The sequence below is a fragment of the Bidens hawaiensis genome, unplaced genomic scaffold, assembly GCF_021521415.1.
Source record: "Bidens hawaiensis isolate Kalapana, Puna unplaced genomic scaffold, B.hawaiensis_p1.1 tig00044595_1, whole genome shotgun sequence".
In the NCBI taxonomy this organism is placed as follows: Eukaryota; Viridiplantae; Streptophyta; class Magnoliopsida; order Asterales; family Asteraceae; genus Bidens; species Bidens hawaiensis.
This window is the reverse complement of record NW_027497901.1, coordinates 76148-84883: the sequence shown is the minus strand read 5'-3', so window position 1 is coordinate 84883 and position 8736 is coordinate 76148. Positions and strand designations below refer to the sequence as shown.

Here is an 8736-nt window from a genome sequence, read left to right as displayed (position 1 = left end):
AGTAATCTTGTCCATTGATTTTGAACATGAAGGGTTGAGATTAGTTTATGGGGAAATCAAGTGTGAACATAAGAAAAATGGCATAAAAGGAATAACACATTTATTGATTTTTTCTCTCCACATGCAAGGCACATGCCAAATTCCCCCATCATTTTAAAACGTCTATAACTTTTTTTACGATGTTTTTATTGAAAAAGAAATTCACCATAATAACGAGTGTCTTTTTATCTTTTATATGAGTGCCATATTGTTATATAAAAATTAAAAAAAAAATAATGAGTTTTTTACAAATTGTGTTTTACAAAAATTGTGTTATACAATAGTATTTTTCATAGTGTTTTTTTCATAGTGTTTTTACATTGTGTCATACAATTATGTTTTTTATTATGTTTTTTTTCATAGTGGTTTTTTCTATTGTGTTTTCATAGTGTTTTCCACTGTGTTCTTTTAGGTGGCCATTTTCCGGTGACTTTTTTTCGGCGACTTTTCGGTGAATTTTTCAGCGATTTTTCCGGCGAAATTTCTTGGGGATTGTTTTTCGGTGACTTTTCGGCGAAATTTCCATAGATTTTTCCGGCGAGGTGGTGGCGGTGGGTGACGGTTGTGGTGGCGGTGGTTGTAGGAGATGAGTGAAGATGTAAGTGGGTTTTTGAAATTAATGTATGTGGGTTTTGAGATTAACGTAAGTGGGTTTTGATATTAAAGTGTTAGACTAAAATACCCTCCTTTCTAGCCTTCTTAGGAAAATCAAACTTGTTATTTGAACCTAACCCTAATAATTAGTTTATTATTATAGATAAGTTAGTCTTATCTTTAATCCTAACCGTATTTGGTTCCAAATTATGTATTTGAAAAAGGTTAGGATTAGAAACCGTGGGCTTATATATACCCTAGGTTAAATGTGTTAGGAATTATTAAGTTTTTCATGTTTGTCGTTTTTTAATAAAAAAGTCATAGAGAGTTCTACAAATCTCGTGTTCGTGTTCTTGATTCGCTAGCTCAAAGTTTAACAAGTGGTATCAGAGCTTGGTGAAAAAGAAAGCCGTTTTGAGTGTCGTAACGTGAAGTAGAGAAGGCAACAGCCTTTAGGCTGCTGCACCAGTTCGTTGGGGTCGGTGATCAAGAACAGGAGGCTACTATTGATAACTTGGCCAGAAGAATCGAAGGTGAACCGAAAGAAGATCGGTTACCGACCACTAATAAAAGCATTCAGTAGTGGCGTTAAAAGTTTCGTGGAGGTTGTGGTAGGTTCGAGTGGGACCAAGTTTTGGGTTAAATTTGAAGCTATTTTTGGGCGACGTATAACCGATTCACAACGGTTCAGTGGCGAGCTAGTGACATAAGGGAGTTATAAGGTGGTTCGGGTCTGCCTGTATAATGGAGTGCAACGAGGCTGTGTGTCAACTTTGTTTTGGTGTTCATCGAGTTAAATGTTTCACCGATGATGTGCCATCACCGTGTGTCGGGATGGTTAAATCTCCGTGTGTCGGGTATGTCGAGCAGTGATGTTGGCCATGATCGTGTGTTGGTATGGTTAAATCTCCGTGTGCTAGGATGGCTAAATCTCCGTGTGTCGGGGTAGTTTAGTGGGATAATCGATGCCCCAACAGTCCCAAGTGGTAGCGCACTAGCGCTATCGGGCTGTCTAAACGGGATAACAACATCAGATGCTCGGGGTCCGGTTTCGTGACCAAATCGTAGCGTACAGGTTAGCAGCGGTTCAAGTTGTCGACAACAGCGAGGGATGAGTTACGAGCTAGAACCAGTGGCTAAAAATGGCCAATAGTTATGGTTTTGGAGCTGCCAAAATAGAAGACGGCAGGCTCGATGGTTTCGGTTTCTACGTGTACGAACTGTGTGTTTGTAAGATACCACCAAAGATGATCAGGGCATGCTATAAGGCTGTTCGGAGGTGAGTTGAATGTATCCTAGATCTTGTGTAGATTAAAGAGTAACGGACCAAGACGCAACTTCGTGTGAAGGCGAGTGACGAGTTCAAGAATCAAGTCCAAAAAGATATGAGTGTTGCGGGATGTGAAAGACCTTAAAGGAACAAGTTTGGATCTGGAGGGAGTGTTGGAATTTAACACTTGAGTCGAAGCCGAAAGACATGACTTGTTGCATTGAATCGTGGGTTGTTGAGTCGAGGTTCTTCGTGTGTGTCACGGTTAGATGAAGGTTGGTGTTGAGAGGGAGTGTTAAACGTATACAACACCAACTCAGATTGAAGACTTCTAGAATCTTGAGGAATAATAATATAATAATAATTAGTTTATTATTATAGATAAGCTAGTTTTATCTTTAATCCAAATTGTATTTGGTTCTAAATTATGTATTTAAAAAAGGTTAGGATTAGGAACCGTGGGTTTATATATACCCTAGGTTCAATGTGTTAGGAATTATTAAGTTTTTTACGTGTGTCATTTTCTTGATAAAAGAGTCGTAGAGAGTTCTTCGAATCTCGTATTCGTGTTCTTGATTCGCTTGCTCGAAGTTTAACAATATTGACACTATTTTTTGTCTTTATGACTTCATTTTGTTTGTTTTTTCGCTTTACACACTGTTGGTCCAAATTAAATTACCCTTATATCACATGAAATTGATATAGTATGTATGGCTTGTATGCCAATACTCTGGAAAGTGGAAACAATGTTCTTTTAGTTCGTGTCATATAATGCAATAGGGGTGTTTTTTAACCGTACCCGAATAACGAACCCGAATTGAAGCGACCCGAGACCCGAATAACCCGAACCGAATTCACCCGAACCGATTAAGCTCCTAACCCGAATCCGAGACAAAATATTCGGTCGGTATTTGGGTTGAAATACCCAAATTTGGGTTGACCCGAATAACCCGAAGTATAATACATCGATGCATGTATCCCTAATTTTTATAGGGTAATTTAGCGGTGAAGTAAGACAGTGACCTATGTATTCTTGTTCGATTGTTCTCAAGACTCCGATTAATTTTGGATTAATCACATCCCAATGCATTAATTACTATAAAGCATGTTGAGAATGTATATTCAGTTCAAAAAGTTAAATAATATAGTATTTAAACCAATATGTATTGAGCATGTTTCTTCAATCTACACAAGTATTGATCCGCAGGTTACGACACTCCTTCATCCGATCTAATACATGCTTGTATGATAAATTTCATGTTTTGCTAAATAATATATGCTATTGTTGAATATGGTTGTATATTATGGTTTTATAACGACTTGGAATACGGTTTTTTAATTTATGATATTGTCAAAGGTGGATATATTTTTTTAATTTGTTAAATCCGAAACCCAACCCGAATTAACCCGACCCGTTCAACCCGAAACCCGAACAAACCGAACTTATTTGGGTCGGTTATTGGGTCAATTTGTTTTGAGCTCAAATCCGAACAACCCGACCCAAACAACCCGAAACCCGAATAAATAACCTGAAGAACACCCCTATAATGCAATGCGCGTCTGAAATGTGAAAATATAGAATATTTCATGTAACACGTTTATCATGGCCGGAGCATCAACCAAATAATGAGGTGATTTCTAATCGATATGAGGAATTGTTGTAGAAGTACCTCGACACAATGTCGAGGTAAGTTTTTGGCCATCATGATCGAAATATAGAGATACTAGAACTTATGATACCTTAGGTAAGTAATAAGTTTCTGATCATTTTGAGCAAATTTGAGAAGTAACTCAACCCAATGGCAAGGACACAAGGTAATTAACTCTCCAATCGCTCATAAGCTCTCGAACAAAACTTAGCATGTATGTTATTGTTACATGTAAACTGCGTAATGCGCACATGTCAACGTCTCCATCACAATGTTGTATCGACTATCACGTTGTGTCTCATGGTAGTCTTAATCTTTGTCGCGTCTCCATTATCCTTGCACCTTCTCGTTACTGTGTTGCATCTTTCACAAAAAGTCGTCGACCACCATTGCTTCACTATTGACAAAGAACGCTTATGAGTTCCGGATCTCAAAACCATAATACAAGTTTTCTTCATAAGATTAATTGTCTAAAAGTTTAGACCTAAATGATTCATGGAAAGACTAGTACATTGTGGTTAATCGATATAGTTTATAAGTTACATGAACGATGACAATTACTTATTATAGAAACAAAACAAGACTTTAGAAGTAAACAACAAACTTATTATAGAAAAAACACACATAATGAAAAGATTCAAACTGGATATTATTAAATGACCACACCAAAGGGTTCATTATGCAGCCTTCCATGAGGACATAGCATAGATCACTCTTCCTTTCCACCCTTGCACCATCCAATCTCCATCATTATCCACCATGAAGTCCTTATGAAACCCTATTTTCACCTTAGCCTTAACCTCCTTCATTATGTCCTTGTTCATTGGTACCACCGTTAGACCCGCCCTCTCATTCCTCGCGTGCCATTGTTTATATGATTCCGGCCTCTCAATCCTCCTTGTTCCTTCACAAGCTATCACATTGATCACTTCCCGACCGATCACCGCTTTTTCGAACAACAACCTCTCTTCGTCATCACGTTGCAATGCCGCCTCAAACATGTCGAATAACACTGAGAAGTTGAAGTAGGCCTCACGGAATCTTGTCAAGAAGAACGGGGCGTTGTAGTTCCCGTTCACAACTCCGTGGATGAACAAATTGGGCTTGATATTCTTGATCATCTTTAGAACCGACTCACGTGGACAGTCCATGGCTCCAAGTACCGTTTCATCAAACACGTTCCTTAGTCGATACAAGCAATTCACAATGAGGATCTCATCCTTGTTGATCTTAAGATCGTCAACGGTCACACTATCCCATTGCTTTGCAATAGCGTGATACTCAAATGGCATGTTGAATCTTTTGCAGTAATCAGCCAGACGACGTCTTTGACTCTCTCATCTGGGCGAAAGCCCGGCTGAGGAAAGTCAATGCCTGTAATCCTAAGGCTTGGCGGCCCACCAGGCCGTGCTGATAGGCCCTGAATAAGACAGGGCCATTGGAACCCATAGAGGATACCAAAATCTATAATGTGAAGCTTTGGTGAACCTCTTGCTAGGTTTCCAATCATCTTATTAGCATAAATATTGGACATCTTCTTGAAAGGACATGCGGAGACATAAACTTGATACGCTTTAACGATATCACAAGCATTGATCTTGCTCGAAGCTAGATTCGTGTAAATATCCATCCCAGTGCCCAAGAAACGAGCCTCCAGTGCATTCGCGAAGTAATGCGCCAAACGCTCGTCAGCATCTCCATGAGGGGATGAATGGTTTCTAACCTTCTGGAGAAGCTCTTCAACTGTGAGTTTGTTGTTTGATGAAACAGCTTGGGCACATTGAGTGAGCAGACTCTTCAAATCCACAATTTGCTTAACCGGACCAGTCCTCTTTCTTCTTTGTTTTTCCGCAATCAAGGTCGGATTAACCGGCTTATCAAACGGACAACAAGCAAGCTCATCATGCAAACCAACATCTTTCGAGCCGGGACAAAGCAAGAGCTTGTCAATCATGGTTGTGATCTCGGTCTTCATCAATTCTTCCTCACCCGAACCGCCTGCTAACTGCTTGTTACCCCTAAATTGTTGCTTGTAACCGCCACATTCAGACAATTGCCTGTTATTCTTCTTTCCCCTTGAAGAAACATATTCGCTTTGATCCGGAACTTGGACCGAAGAGAAGTTGAGATCCAAAGCTTTAATCATGGAAGGAAAACTTGGTTGTTGTTGTTGTTGAGCAAGAACATCGTAGAACGATTTCTCGGTTGCTTGAAGTGCAGAACAATCATGGTACATAGATGACTTGTTCATCAAGTCATCTTCTTCACCCATGAGCATATCATTAATGTAATCAAGAACAGCCTCAAAGTAGTCATGTGGAACCGTTGGATCATCGCACTCGGTGCATCCACATGAACACCACCCCTTCTTCTCTAATGTTTTCAGCTTGTTGTCAGCTGGTTTCGAGCATTGAAGTTGAATGAGGGTGTTCATATTGTTGGTGGTGGTGGTAGTGATGAAGTGAGCATATGCAACGGGTTTATATAGAAGCGAAAAGCCGATATTATCGAGTAAAATGGATGTCATTTGGAATGGATCCAGAATAATGGGATGTAATTTGGATTAGCAAGATATCGAGAGATTAATATTCGGATCATGTTACCCAACAGACTAGCAAAAGGATGACGTTTTTGGAGGAAACTTAACATGAAATGAATATTATGGTACGTAAGAAGTGTGATGCGAGCTAGGTCTGTCACAAGAGGTGTGACGCAAGGTTGTTAGTTGTTAGTTATTATTATTATTATTATTAGCCACTGTGTGTCACTGGTGAAGGGCGGTGGTTTGTTTTGGTTTGTGTGTGGGCTAGGGTGTCAAATACGCGTACTGGCGTTATATTTAGGATGATCTTATAAACAAAGTTAATGACGTCGTATAAACTATATATAGAAGGATGAGATTTTGCATGTATGCTACGTACGTGAATTAACATCATGTTATCAACAATGACATAATATGTCACATGCATTAGATATCATAAGGTTGTGCGGTTTGGGTCTTGGTTAAACGAATTCCAACGTATGCATGCCGGTCTTCAAAATTTTAAGTGTTCAAGATGAATAATAAGAACGAGATTAAAATTCTTTTTTCCTAAGACAAGTGCCCTTCAGTGCCCTTCAGCCTCTGGGACTTTTGAATTTCTGATTACGATCGTGGATGTTGCATGTGGCTGGGCTCTAATCATTTATCAATTATGAATTATTTAGAATTGTATGACTCTTGCTCAAGTTATCAATTAAAAAGACTGTCACACCCATTTTGTCATTAATCTATTAGAACTTAGAAGGCCCAAATCCTTTGTTATGTTTATATTTGAGCTTTTGGATAATTTTCAGGCCATTTATATATACCACGACTCTTTTGAATTGCCAACTAGCGTAAAACTTAACTATCTTTTGCAGAGTTTTTCGATAGTTCATTACTTCTATAAGTGAACTTATGCAAAATCAGACATTCATAGAGTTTTTCACAAAATTTAACCTCGTTTCCAATTTCTCATCAAACTCTAAGAAGTAAAAAAAGAAAAGAAAAGAAAAGAAAAGAAAAAAGAGAGAATTCACCGTATTTATAATTTTGAAAAGGTTAAATAATTGAAAGTTCTATAAAAAAAAATATTTTCACTCTTTTATTGGGTTTACATAAAATATATAGATAGGGGGTAAAACATCCTTCAATCTTGGACCACCTTATCTCAATGTTTACAAAAGTTTAGGACCACGTCATCCTCTTACGCTACAATCACGTGTAACAAGTCAAGCACTGTACACGAAAATTGGTTATCTAAATTTTATTTATCAGCGACGACTCCGTTTACAAAAAGGAGATCAGGTTAAGTAATAAGTTATTGATGACAAATCAAATGTTATTAATGTCTAATTTAAAGTTGCTTCAAATTTTAGAATTTCGTTTATAAATTGGTTCATGAAGTAATATGTAACGTTTAAAATTGATTCGTAGAAATTATCATTTAAATTTCTTTTGTACGTGAGATGGTATATTTTTATTTCTTGCTTTTGGTTTTTTTTTGGATGGTGACTTTCTTGAGTGTAATTTTGATTCTTTTATATGTTTAAGATTTAAATAGATTTCAGAAAAGGGAGAAGTGTATATTTTCTTTCCAAATCCTCTTTAAGAAATTTATAAATTTATTTATTTCGATTTACTTTATTAATAATAGTTTGTATAATAACTAAATTGCATGCTTACTCATTTTTCTTAGTTATTTTTTTACTCATTTCTTATATTTTTATTTTCTAAGATACATTTTTGGCATTTCGCTAATAAGTTTTTTTCTTCGTTTTTACTAAGATACTTCTTTTGCAAGTTTTTGTCATCCGTCATGAGCTTTTATAATAACAACAATCATAAAGAATACAAATGACAATCATATTGTTGAATACCAGTTTTTAGAATGGTAACATATTTTTGGCGGGAATAAATCTCACAAATAAATAGAGTAGTAGCTGGTAAGTTTTTGCATTTCGCTAATCATATATTTTTTTTTCTCAATATGACCGTTGCTTTTATTCTTTTTAATTTTTGTTACGTTAAAATCTCATGATAGATAAAAAAATAATGGAAAAACGCCTAAAAAGTTGTGTTAGTAAAAGAAAAAAGAAAACTAATTAACTAAACACAAAATATATATATATATATATATCTTATTAGAAAAAAACATAATAAATGAGTAAACACACACGAAAAATTAGTTAAAATGTAAATATGTAATTTTTAAAGTTTTAGTAAGCGTTTGAGTATAATAATAATCATTATATAAACTATTTTTAATAAAATAAATTAAAATGGGTATATTTGCAAATGGTTTAAGAAAGTTGGAAAAATATACAATTCAATTTTTTTGAATCGGATGAATATGCAATTGAATTTTTAATCTAGATAAATATGCAACTAATGATGTTTAAAGAGTAAATATGTTATTGTTCTTTCAAAAATTTCTAGAGACGTCATCTAATTTTGGTGTAACACACGTTTAAAGTTTAAACGTATTTAAGAAGATGCATATGGGGACACCAATTAGAGGTGGCAAGAAAGTGATTAGACATACTATATAATTACAATTTACACATAAAAATAGTTTGATTCATAGTTACAAAATTTCATACGGTCAAAACATGTGAACTGAATGTATCAAATCTAATTGTAACAAACGACTTTATAGTCAC

General features: G+C 36.1%; 1 pseudogene; it reads right to left on the bottom strand.

Moving 5' to 3' along the window:
• Positions 1 to 4229: 4229 nt before the first annotated feature.
• LOC143594998 (scarecrow-like protein 30 pseudogene) lies at positions 4230 to 6079 on the bottom strand (annotated as a pseudogene).
• Between the last annotated feature and the right edge of the window lie 2657 nt (positions 6080 to 8736).